A 13,610-nucleotide genomic window follows, 5' to 3' on the forward strand; every position below is an offset into this window, starting at 1 on the left:
GGCCTTGAAGATCTGCTTGGAGGCTTACCACACTCAGACCACCCTGCTGGTAGAGTACCACAGTAAATGGGGAATCCACTCTGCTGTCGATGCATCCCAGACCCCAGATGTCATGTTTGCAAGCGTCCTAGCAGCCTTCTCCAAAGGCACATCTTAGTGGCAGAAGGCCACACAAGACTGCACCACTGTTGGTCACCTCACGGTGTGATCTCTGTTCTCAGGTGCTGGGCAGAAGGGAAGGGTGGTTAGGGGAAGGAGGGAAAGGGAAGGGTGGCCAGGTACTCGACCATAATTTAGAAGAGCAGTGCTGCTGTAGAGAATGGGGTTTTCTTACACATGGATGGGAGTTTTAGAAGTATAAAGAAAGATTAAATTTTTTAAGACACTGTGATTGGAGGGTATGGATACAAATAAGGAGATAGAGTATTATAAGCAATTAGGGTTTTGTTTACTCTGGACTGGTGACAAATGTTTTTAAAGTCAATGCTCTTAAAATCAGAACCTCATGGAGTCTCCACCAAGAACACAGAAAATCAAACTGTGGTCTTGTCTGTCCTACAGCTTGGAACAGGGAGCATTTGACTACAGACAACATCATATGATCAAAATATCATCTGTATGTTTGCAAAAGATAAAGGATGGCTCAGCAAATCACGTTTACTAAAATTATAAGGGGTGAGAAACTAGTTTCACTCCTGTCCCCTGACTTTACCAGTCCCCCTACTCTCATGGCATAACTCTCAGCAGCCGCCACAAGTCTTACTGAGTTTTATCTATGGTGTATGAAGCAACCTTCTTAAATAAATAAGGGCTGGAGTGTAGCTCAGAGGCAGAGCACTTGCCTGGCATGTGCACGGCCCTGGGTTTGATCCCCAGGACTGTGAAGAAAAACAAAAACAAATGAGCAAGTATCCTAAACTACATCATCCAAAGATTGTCTTTTCCAGCCTCAAATTCTGTGACTGGGATCACTCGACAGCACTGTGATGTTTTATTTTCAACAAGGTGCCTTTCTTAACTGACCAGATGCTGCCTTGATTGGCTCCTAAGTCAGTAAAGAATGTTAAGTTAAAAACAAAAAAACAAAAAGAAAGAAAGAAAGGATTTGGAAAGAATTGTCTTAAATGTTTGTTTCAAAATGGAAAATGGTAGAAGTTAAAACAAACCTCAGAAGGTTCTAGTAAGTAGCAGATGGTATTCTTGTAACATAAAGCTTATTAAAATTGGTATGTGATTAAGTTAGCTGTGATTTGAACACTGGTGTAAAACCAGCATGTCATTCTTTATGTCCATCTAAAGTCAAGTAATCAGTCTGTGTAGAAATTTGTAAGCAACTCAGCAAGAGATGTGACAATCCATCTGAGGGACACAATCTAGCCCAGATCCTGCTAGGACCATCCTGACTACCTCTACCATGGTAAAAATAGACTGCTCTCCTGCCTGACTCCATCACACGCAGCTGATTCCTGGTGAAAGATTGCTTTACATTTGCAAAACCTAAGACTCTTGTGGAACCCTCTCTGCAAATCTTACCCAGCCTGACAGGGATAAAGCTGGCTATGTTGTTACGCTAGTGAAACAGGGCAGGAAAACGTCTTGCAAACTTTGGTCAAAGTAACCCTAGGCATTGTTAGGGTCACCAGAAATCAGATTCCCCTTGCAAACAAGCTATACTGTATCTGTGCCAATACTCTCATACTATCTATTGAGTTTTGTCATTACAGAATTCTGGCAAGTCGGGCTGGGAAGGTGGCTCAGTGGTAGAGCGCTTGCCTTGCATGCCTGAGGCCCTGGGTTCGATTCCCCAGCACCACATAAGCAAAAAGACAAAAAAAGCCTGAAGTGGGACTGTGGTTCAAGTGGTAGAGCTTCAGGCCCCACGACTGGACCCCCCCCAAAAAAAAGAATTCTGGCAAGTCATTGTTGATCAATTCTGGACAAGGTGCAGGTAAGCTCTACTTATTTCTGCTCAATTTCCTCATTGTTTTGATTGGAAATTATAAAGGGTTTTGTGGCAAAAATTGCAGTTCAATGCCAGCACTGGCAGAAAAATCCCTCTGAGACTCCATCTCCCGGAAGCATGGTTCAAAAATTGACCAGCCAAATGCTGGAAATGGCATTGTGACTCAAAGTGGTAGAGGGCTAGCCATGAGCAGAAGTGTTCAGGGACAGTGCCCAGGCCTTGAGTTCAAAGACCGTGAATGCTAACTGGGATGAGTTATCCCAGCAATGAGCACCTAAACCCCAGGATGAGGGAAGTCCTGACAACAAGGAACCATGGACAGGAGTAAGAGGAGATGATGCCACATCAGCCACTTTGTGCCTACCCTCTCAAAATTAACCAGAGCTGGGAGGTCAAAGGAAATAAGTTAAGAAGCTTGTCCATGTAATGTCCATAACTGTCTACCTTCTAACTGGAGAGGAATTTACATTCCTGCCTTTGGCCCTTGCTATCTGTATTTGTAGTGAGTCTTAGACTCGGGGCTGTTAGCCCTGGCAGCTTCCTGGGTCTCCCATACAAACACTGTAATCCAGATATCTCCCAAGGCCTCCTGTCAAGCCCCTTAACCACCCCAACCCAGCCCCAGCTTCTGACTGCTGACAGGTTTAGTCATCATATGTACAAAGTAGCTAGAGACAATTTACACCAACTCCAGGACTGCCTGGAATGCAGGAGAAAAGAACTAGCTGAGTTAGCCAACTCACCCAATTTTTAATTTTCTGCCCGGAACACTTCCTTTTGCTGACTGTGTGCTCTCTAAGATTTTTATTATTGCCCAGCCCCTGCCTCATGAGACTTCTTCCAGACTTCATTCAAGGACTCATGTCTACCACCAAGGGACAGCTGCTGCTTGCTCCCTTCTCCCGGAGGGGACCACATCTATGCATCTCCACCTTTTACCTCTACTGTCAATGCTTCTTGCCAGCAGAAAGAGTCTGTGTCCTCTTTCGTATCAAAGGACTGGAGAGGTTCGATATGCTTGGGAAGGGCCCTGTGTAAGTCCTTATCTGTATAGGTCCAAGGCTGCCCCCTCCCTTACTGGGTTCATCTTGGCACGTTGAGCGCCGCCAGCATAACCAGCCTTCTCGCTCCTCTGAGTCTACCAGACCAGACAAACCACCTCGGATCCAGTGGCCTTTGCATCATAGAAATGCCAGGCACTAAATCCTATCCACCCCAAACAAATAACACCTAACTCATTTCCTCTTGAGGTGAGTTTAGGAATGGCAACCCCACCATCTGGCCCTTGCCTCTTCAGATATAGGCAACCTAAAATATCAATGTAGAGGATCCTCTTCCTCGGAGTCCCTGCAGGACCACATGTATTATTACAACATCTGGTATTGCCTGTCCAAAAGGCTAATACCTCTAACTTTTGTCTGAGGCAGGAACCAGAGATGAGACGTGTACTCCAGCCCTGCCTGATTCTGGTGTGCAAAACTGCAGCAGATATAAATACCATCTATGGTGGTTCCTATAATTGGGGAAAACCTTCATATGAAGGACCGACAGATACTCTGATGTTATGCACCCCCCTCCCCCAGGCTATAATGCTGGAAAATAACACATGCCCAGGTTCAAAATTGCACCTGCGACTGTATAGAGCTAAAGAGGGGAAATTTTACTTGTGTCAACTATGAACGCATCTTATATGCGGAGGGCCATGTTTCCTTACCTAATGGCTCATTTTTACCTATGGCAGTTACAATTTTAAATATATCCCTGACAATCTGCTTCATAACTCCCAATGCTGCCTAATCCATCTAGCTGTTGTACCAACCCACAAGGAGCTCTTCCAGCCTCAACAACAAGAAGTCTAGTGCTGGATGACAACCGTACATTGTCCCCACGTTCTCCATGATTGGGATACCAGGGCTGGTGGTAGGAGCCTATAAGTATGTCATACACTTGGCATGCATAGTGGCCAAAAGCATTATCTACACCTCCTCTCCCATTGCACTGCTATCCTTGACAGTCATGCTGCCATTGATTACTCTTACTCCACCACCAAGGGTGTGAGGAAATTAAAAAGATGTGCTGTTTTGACCTAACTGATAGCAGCTATGCCATCAAGGAACAAATCAAACATTTCAGAAAACTTGAGGAAAATATCCAACAGAATGAAGGAGGATGGGACCTATTTGGGTGGCTTACTCCCTGGCTCATGCCTATCTTGGGCCCCTTAACTGTAGTTTTTGCCTCATACTAATTCGCCTTGCTTATTCAGGTGCATGCAGGACATGCATGGGAAAGATGAGACTTTTCACCTTTCGGTCCATCAATCAGATGCTCCTAGGAGGGTACCTGGTCGAGTGTCCACCGTTGACCACTTTACCTCCTTCTCAGCAGGAAGCAGCTCCAGAAGAAATGACTTTTGCCCATGCTCTCCACCCAGTGATATCATCCAAATTGTCAAACCAAAGAGTGAGGAATGTTAGCCCAATAGCCTCCTCTCTTATAAGTTCGCATGATTTTTTCCTAGGCAGCACTAGGCCCATTTAGTAAAGGCAGCAAATGATTAGCCCATACCCCCTTTACCTGAGAGGGCACTCCTTTTGGGCAGCTATCACCATATAAAGCAACAAGATTCCCAAAATCTCGGAGGTTATAAAGATCACCTGAGACAATAGCTGGCACTTATTCTCATTTCTTCTCTCTTTTGAGAAGGGGTCTTGCCAGTCCCTTTACTGGCCACAAACCTTTCCTTTGTTCTTTGTACCTGGATGTTTGCATGGTTTTCTGGCAAAGACTAATTTATTCTAACAGCTGGTAACTACTCATTTGAAGCAGACTAGTTGCCATTGATTCATAGCTTTCTGTCACTTCTTCTCTGATATGGGACCAGATCAGACCAACCAGGAAAAAAATCTCATCCTGGTAATGTGGAACAATTGAACCAAACCTCAGTAGAGTTCATCATTGATGTCTTCAGCAAGAATTCTTCAGAAACAAGGAGGTAATTTGTCAAAATCAAATGGAGACCTTTGTGCTAACACTTCCAAAAGTAACAAACTGAGAGATTTAGAAAAGGGCTCTTACCTGACACTATGACAAGACTTACACCGGACAACTTTATGCAGAAGGTGCGCACACACCTTTGAAGGGTTTCTATTTAGACAGACAAAAAGTTACTTGGTTACAACAAACGTTATTGAATTATGCTTCATTTTAGATGATGTGGTGGTAAGGGGGGGGGCAAATTTTGTGGCTTTCTTAATTCCGGCATGGTATCCAATCTGTTCTGTTAGGTGCCTTTCATTTTGGAATGACCATATTCTTAATGGAGGATAAATATACCTACATTTTTACCTAACATTTCTTTTGTTATATTTCTGACCTATGTAAAATCACTTTTGAGGCACTTCACACACAGGTATGATTTGCAAAGACCAGTACAATGCCTTAGATCTCAAGGATCCTTTAGCACTGTCCAACTTCAGCAGAAAGCAGCAGCCCAATGGTTACAGAACTTTTCCCCCATACAAATGGAAGACCCAAAGTAAGGAACATGTCTTGGGACAGACACATCAATATGCTCATAATTATAGTTTTAACTGAACAAATAACTCATTAGCCAGCCTGCTTTAAGTTATACAAACGTTTTATAAATGAAAATTTTAAATAAACATTCTTTTTTATTACTTTTTTGTTTTTCTCTCCCCCCCCCCACCATCCTCTTCATGTGAAAGAAATCAAGAACATCTTTCCAGTGCCAGTTAAGTACATCCTGCTCCTTGGCTTGTCTCACTGACCATGTGAGTGAAGGAACATTCAGTTTGACAAAGATACAGTTCTGGAGGTTGATGGTAGTACATCAGGAAATAAGCAATCCAAAAATCTATAACTCAGCATGTACATTCAGCAGACCATAGTATTGGAACCCATCTTCACAGCCCCCTTGGGAATAGAACTGTAGATTTTTTTTAAAGATAGAAGCCCAGTAGAGAATGCATTTTACCTTGCAAAATTAATCATCTTTCACCAAAACCCTATTCTCACTTTCTGTGAATAGGCCTTGAGTCAAGGGGACCAGATTTCCAGTATCATTGTAACTATAAGAGATTTATCAACCTACCTTCTTCACTTACTTTTCTCCTTAGTGTATGACATGAGAATACCCATTTCCTTTTTTTTGGACAAGAGGGATTTCATTAGTGTATCTCTGTACAAGCGCACAATGCACCCTAATCAATATGCACACTCATCAGTCTTCCTTATCTCCCTTCCATTTTTTAAGAAAAATCAACAGGTTTCATTGTTCCATATATATATATGTATATATATATACATACATATATATATGTATATATATATATATATACATACATACATACAATACATCAATCGTCAATCACATCATAAATCACACACATATACCCTCCCTATTCACTCCCCCTTCCATCTCTCTAGTACCCACAGGGTCTGGCTTATTTTGTTGCCATTATTTTATTTTTAGTTTATATTTATTTAGACAAGGAAATTCATCAGGGCATTTCAGAAATGCGTATATTATATTCACCTCTGAGTAAGCCTGTCTAACTCTCTCCCCTTGCTGTACCCACCAATTGTTCAATAGCTTTCAGTGGAATTCTTTGTGGAATCTTCATTTATACACACAATGTGCATGGATGTTATTCCCCTCCATTAACCTCTTTTCTATCCCTTCTACTACTTTTCTCCTCACCAATTGCATAGCTACAATTGCATACTATGTATATATACATATACATACATATACACTGCATACTATGTATACATGTCATATGCATGTATATAATAATACAGGTGTCACTGGATGCAGATGAGGGCTTGTGAAGTTTCCCTCTAAAAATAAGGACTCTTCACTTAGGATCCTTGACTTCAATCACAGAATAAGAATTTCAGGGTAATTCATAATGATAAGAAAACTTGGCAGAAATTTATTGAGTAAGGACGCGAGCAGGCAAGCAGACAAAAGAAAGACAAACAGACAAGCAGGAAGGCAGGAGCACACTAACAGAGTGTGGGTGCTCTCAAAGGGAGAGGGACACAGAGCTCACTGGCATCAGGGGTATTCCACAATAAAGGTAAGGGGGTCTGACTTGAAGTTATGCAAAGATAGGTATATATTTTTGCTCTTAATCACTCTTGGTGTTACACTTTCTAAGTTTCTGGCTATTGTTCAGCTTTTGGGGGGGTGGTATTTCTCTCAGGAAGGGATCCATTCTGCCACCAAACACAGGCTGATTCATGAAGTAAAGAATGCATCCTGTTATCTCTCTTAGAAGCAAAGATCATGCTTCTATGTTTCCAAAGACCTTGTTACTGAGTTACCTTCACCGGGCCTCATTTTTCCCTAACCCATCCTGCCTCAAATGCATGTGTATATCTTTCACATCTAGATTCCACAATGAGTGAAAATATGCACAATTTGGCCTTTTGAGCTGGGATTAAAAGGCTACAGCTTATCTTGCCCAACAAGATGATCTGCAGTTGCACCTATTTTCCTGCAAGTGACATAATTTAATTTTTCTTAGTGACTGAGTAATATTCCATGTTATACATGTACTACATCTTCGCTATTTGTTCATCAGTTCATGGGCTCCTTGTCTATTTTGAACAAAGAACCTGCAACAAATGAGTTATTTGGATATCTTTTGGGTATATTCATTTAAACTTCTCTCATATATATTTCTAGGAGAGATTTGGCAAGGTCACCAGGTAGGCCATAAGTAGTTTAGCCATTATCTTCCTAATTGGAAATAGAATTCTTGTGGCTTTGTCTTCCTGGATTGACTTTGGCCCACAATCTTCAAAGCTCAGTCTCTTGAGTAGTTAGGATTATAGGCATGAGCCACTGGTGCCCGGTTGGTTTCCTGATTTGTTTTTCAGCCTGGTCATTGTTGATATGTAGATGTGCTCCTGATTTTTATACACTGTTTTTATAGCCTATCACATTACTGGAAATGTTTAACTGATCTGCATTTTGCAGGGGGGTAGATTACTAGGGCCTTTTAGATATAGGATCATATAATCTTCAAATAAAGATAATTGGATCTTTTCCTTCCCTAATTGAAATCCCTGAGTAGCTAGGATGACAGATGTGAACCGCCAGTGCCTGGCAAGTATATAGTGATTTAAATAAGCTATGTTTTTGCTTTTGAGGTTTAGTGGTACTGGGGTTTGAACTAGGGCCTATCTCCTTGCTTGGCTTCCTTGTTCAGCTGCCACACTACAGCTTGAGCCATGCCTCCAGCCATTTTTGATGGTGTTGGAGTTTAAACTCAGGTGTTTGTTGTACTCGTGTGACATCCTCACTCATGCAGCTGGCATTCTATCACTTAAGCCATGCTTCCAGCCCCAGATTATCATTCGAATATTGGCTTAAATGCTCACAATGCTGGGTGCAACCCTCTTCTCCTTCAGGATAAAGGAGCTTGGATGCAAAAGCCAAGGTGGTGAACCACAACCTAGGGGTTAAGGCACACCCTAACAGTTCAATTACTGCTTCTAGTCCAGTATATTTAGAGGAGTACAGAAGTAAAAAAAAAATGAAGCTTCATTGTGTTCCTAAGCCTTAGATGGAGATGGGAGGACAGGGATGGTAGGGGAAAAACAAAGGAGGAGGCAACAATGCTTGATAAGAAATGTACTTATTACCTTGCTCATGTAATTGTAACCCCTCAGTACGGTATTTTCACAATAAAAAACGTATTAAATATTTTTTTTTAAAAAGATACAATGTCAAAACAATTCACACCCAACAATGACAACAACAGATTGACCTCTGAACAGTCGTGTTTTCAGTTGTGTCCCTCAGACAAACCAGTAGGGGGCACTGTGGATTTGATTCTAGGGCGGTCCGTTAGGGCTTACTTTTTGGCATGTGGAGTAGAGGTTTGGAGATCTGATTACAACCTCCCGTGAACATTTCTGCGGTCTAAGCCTTCAGTCCTCACTCACGCACAGTTCATAGTAACCGTTTTCCTATTGGACTGGATCCAGGAAATACAAGTGTGGCTCCAGCTTTGAGCAACAAGGCCAAGAGAGAGGATGAGAGCTTGAGTTTAAGCCCCAGTGGTAGCACAAAAAAGTATATGATGTCGACAGTGGATTGGCCCCTGTTGTGGTCTGTGCTTCCCAGTAGGGAGCTCCAGTCTTCATTATGAGTTGATTCACATCATCGCGTGTCTCCGCAGCAAGCAGAGGGACCTGCACTGGTGCTACACTTTGTAGGAGTGGGGTGAATAAGGTGGGCATGGTTTTCTCAGACGTTTGGGGATAATCTAGCGGGTGAGTACCTATTCATCTCATTGAGTTGGAGGCCTCTTACAGGCATCACACTCCTTCTGCTCTTGCTCCACAACGTCCTCCTGCACATTCCTCAGCTTCTTGCTGAGTTGCTGCCAGCTCTGCAGCCATTGGCTCCCCCAGATGCAGGTGTCTCCATTTCTGGTGACCATTCTACCTGGCATTCTATGGGCATTTTGTACCTTTATAACTTGTTTATTTTCATCAGTTTGAGAATAAACTCTACAAGTCAGATGCTTTTACCTATGTTATTCACTGTGATATAGTCAACGTCTAAATAGTGCTTCGTACACTACAGGCTATCAGTAAACATTTCTTTAACGGGACCTGGATAAATAATATTGCATGCAGAATCAATCTGGTAATAGCCATCTCTCTGCACAATGGGGTCCATAATTGCTCTGGGATCTTCTTGCAGGATGCTAATCTGTCAACTCCTTGCTGAGCCCCGTTCTCTCACCTTTGGAGTAGATGTTTCCCTCTGTCCTATGGAAGGTGAGGGCACTATCCCATAGAAGTCTACAAGGTGGTAATTATTTTGTGGTGAATATCTGCAAAGCAAATGGATCTTGAGTTGGTCACTTAGGTTCATAAATGACTTGAGGAGACCCCTGCCATCAAATACAGAGACCTTGAGGAATGACATGATAAAGAGCATCACCTGAGAAATATCTAAGTCTCCTAGCAGGTAGACATCATCTATCATTTGAGTGTGTCTTTAGTAATAAGTAAAAGAGGAGCTGAGGAACAATTTCTATATGAGCAGAATAATTCACAATTATATATTTATAACTGAAATTACTAACATTCACACCAAAGTTCAGAACAAAGAATAAAATAAGATAATAAGATGAATTCAGGGTGCTAACATGGTGGATTGCTGACAGCCACTCTTTATTTTTTGCCCCCACAGACACGTAAGAGGTACAAGATTCAAAGGAAGTCTAGTTTAGTCAAGATACCAGAAGTGCAGGCAGGCAGATATAGAGACTAGTGTAAAACTAAAACATTTACATCTCAACTTTATAAAAAGAAGCAAGAAAATAATTACAGTCAGAAGAAGTCAGCAGGCAAAAGCCTTCTGTGCGGTGGAAACAGAAGTTCCCTTCTTTCCCCATTTTTCCCCCTTGTTTTTCTCTTGTCTTGGCTGTTTCTTCAAACCCACAGGCATGAAATATTTGCAGCAAAAAGATAATGAGATGGAGCTTCCTGACCAGCCATGTGAGTGCAGCCCTAAGCTCCAGCTCCTGAGAGGACTAAGGTAACTGCAGCTCCAAGCATGAAGCTCCCCAGGACTCCACATGAGTGAAATCCCCAGTTGCCCAGCTCCCTAGTGGACCCACGAGAACGCATCCCTTTAGACTAAAGTCCCTTGTGGATCCACTTGTGTCTAGTCATTTGCCTCTACTTCATTGCTAAGCTACTACCTAGGAGTACACCAGATTCCAACAGGAGCTGGTTCAGGCAAGAGTTGAGCCACTTGGGGGACAGATCACAGCAAACAGTCAATGTCATCCTTGGTAAGAAGAACAGTAAGCAGTTTTGTTCCTTTTCTCTTTCCTTCTTTTTCTTATTTTCCTCTTTTCTTTCACTGATACTTTATTCTACCACACTTTCTCTGTTATTACTTTTATCTTTACTGACACTCTGCATCAGCTTTCTGATGTTTAGCACCCCAGACCCCCAAAATCTGAATCAAATGTGTACATATGTGAGTAGTAGGTACCTGCTCTCATCACATACTCTTCCACAGTTTTCCAGCTTCTGCACTTTGTGCTCTCACTCTCCCTTCTCTCAGTAGCTAAGTTCTAACCCGCATTCCTAGTATTCTTATGCTCCCAACGGTAAAACACAAATAACACAGACACTTGGAAATATAGTGGGTTTGGTTATATACATATAAAAAAACAACAACTTATTACTGGATGCAAAAGTTAGGTTGGGTTTTGAACTGAAAAGTCTAATAGAGCCTCACCCTCAATTAATGTGGGGGAAACAGCACATCACCGGAGCCAACGCCCAATCTTGTGAGAATATAGAGACTAAACCCAAAGGGAAGGCTTCAGACAGCTAAAGGAAGGCCAGTACACGAGATCTCTTCAAATGATCAAATTTCAAAAACAATGAATACAAGAAATATATGAAAACTAAGAAATACATCTCCTCCCAACACCTCCAATACCACAACAAAGAATCAGAATGACATCAAAGTGGAAAAATATATATATGCTGTGGTCAAATGAATGATAATGACAATGTTCAATGAAGTCAAAGAGTGTATTTATGAGCAACCTCACACAATCAAAGCAGACACAAATAAGCAAATAAAGGAATCCAGTGAGAGTGTAGAGAAAAATCTAGGTGAACACCAAGCAAATACAAACTGCTAACTAAGAGAATATAGCTAAAAGAACTCAAAGAAAACACAAATGAACAAATTAGTGAAGTAGAAAAGTCAGTGCAAAGACATGATAAAGGATCTTTACTAAAAAATTTTGTTTTCTTTTAGTGCTGGACCTGGGCTTGAACTCAGGGCCTGGGCACTCTCCCTGAGCTTTTGAGCTCATGGCTCAAAAGTTATGGTGCTTTACCATTTGAGGACAGCTCCATTTCTAGCTTTTTGGTAGTTAATTGATATGAGTCTCATGGAATTTTCTGCCCAGTCTGACTTTGCACCTCAATCCTCAGATCTCAGCTACCTCAGTAGCGAGGATTACAAGTGTGAACCATCAGTGCCTAACTGAAAATAGATCTGTACAAACAGAAATCAAGGGTGGAAAAAAAATCCCTGAAATCTGGGATATAGGAAATATAGTGGAAAGCAGCTCCAGCAGTAGAGGAGGACAGTTTCAGGACTTGAAGACTGGTTAGACATAGTAGAAAAATTGAAATAAAATATAGCAAAAGGTCAAAGCAATACAAAATTCTTTATAAAAAGTTCTTTATAAAAAGGACTTGTCAGGCTCTGGTGGCTCACTCCTGTAATCCTCACTACTCAGGAGGCTGAGATCTGAGCATCGCAGTTCGAATCCAGCCTGGGCAGAAAAGTCCCCGTGAGACTTTTATCTTGCATTAACCACTCAAATACTGGCAGTGTAGCCTGTGGCTCAAAGTGGTAGAGTGATAGTCTTGAACAAAAAGGGCTCAGGGACAGTGCCCAGGCCCTGAGTTCAAGCTCCACAACTGACAAAAACAAACACAAAACAAAAACGTCAGGACTCTAGTCCACGCTCTAATTGGTAAATAATGGGGCGGGGGGGACTAGAAGGAAGAAGATTTTATCTAAAGGCCTAGGAAGCATATGAGCTGGGCACCAGTGGCTCACACCTGTAATCCTAGCTTCTCAGAAGTCTGAGACCTGAGGATCACAGTTTAAAGCCAGGCCCAGCAGGAAAATCCACAAGACTCTAATCTCCGATTGACCACCAGAAAACCGGGAGTGGTGCTGTGGCTCCAAGTGGTAGAGTGCTAACCTTGAGCAAAAGACCTCAGGGAGAGTGCCCAGGTCCCAAGTTCAAGCCCCATGACCAATAACAACAAAAATAAAGGAAGAAAAAAAGGAAACATATTTAGAAATGTCCCAAATCTATAGAAAGAGAAGCCTTCTTAGGCACAAGAGGCATTTTGCACACCCAACAGACGATAACAGGAAAGACACCTCAGAGATATATTATAAATAAAACAATAGGCATAAAAACCAAGGGAAAAATATTGAAAATGTTAGTAGGAAAAAAATGTAGCTTTAAAGGGAGTCTATTAAAATGAACTATACCAGTTATGGCTGGGGATAGGAAAGTAAAACAGAGAGAGTGAGTGAAAGGGTGACATTGTCCAAAAAGAAATGTACTGATCACCTAACTTATGTAACTGTAACTTCTGTGCACATCCCCTTTATAATAACAGAAAAAAACACATAAAAATAAAATGAAAGGGGAGTAGAAAAGCAACAGATTTCTCAAAAGCAAGGAAGGTTCAAATGGTGCTTCCCTTCAAATTTCTGGGGAAAAAAAGGAAATTAAAGCAGATCTAAGGAAGTGGACAAACTTTCCATGCTCCTGGATTGAGAGGATTAACATCGTGAAAATGGCAATATTGCCAATGGCTGTATACAAATTAAATGCAATACACATCAATATCCCAACTTCTTTCTTTAATGAAATAGAAGAAGCAATCCAAAAATTCATATGGAACAATAAAAGTCCCCAAATAGCAAAAGCAATCCTTAGCAAGAAGAGCAGTGCTGAAGGAATATCAATGCCAAACTTCAAACTCTACTACAAAACCATAGTAGTAAAAGCAGCTTGGTACTGGCACAAGA

This window comes from Dipodomys ordii, unplaced genomic scaffold (assembly GCF_000151885.1).
Source record: "Dipodomys ordii isolate 6190 unplaced genomic scaffold, Dord_2.0 Scaffold272, whole genome shotgun sequence".
Lineage (NCBI taxonomy): Eukaryota > Metazoa > Chordata > Mammalia > Rodentia > Heteromyidae > Dipodomys > Dipodomys ordii.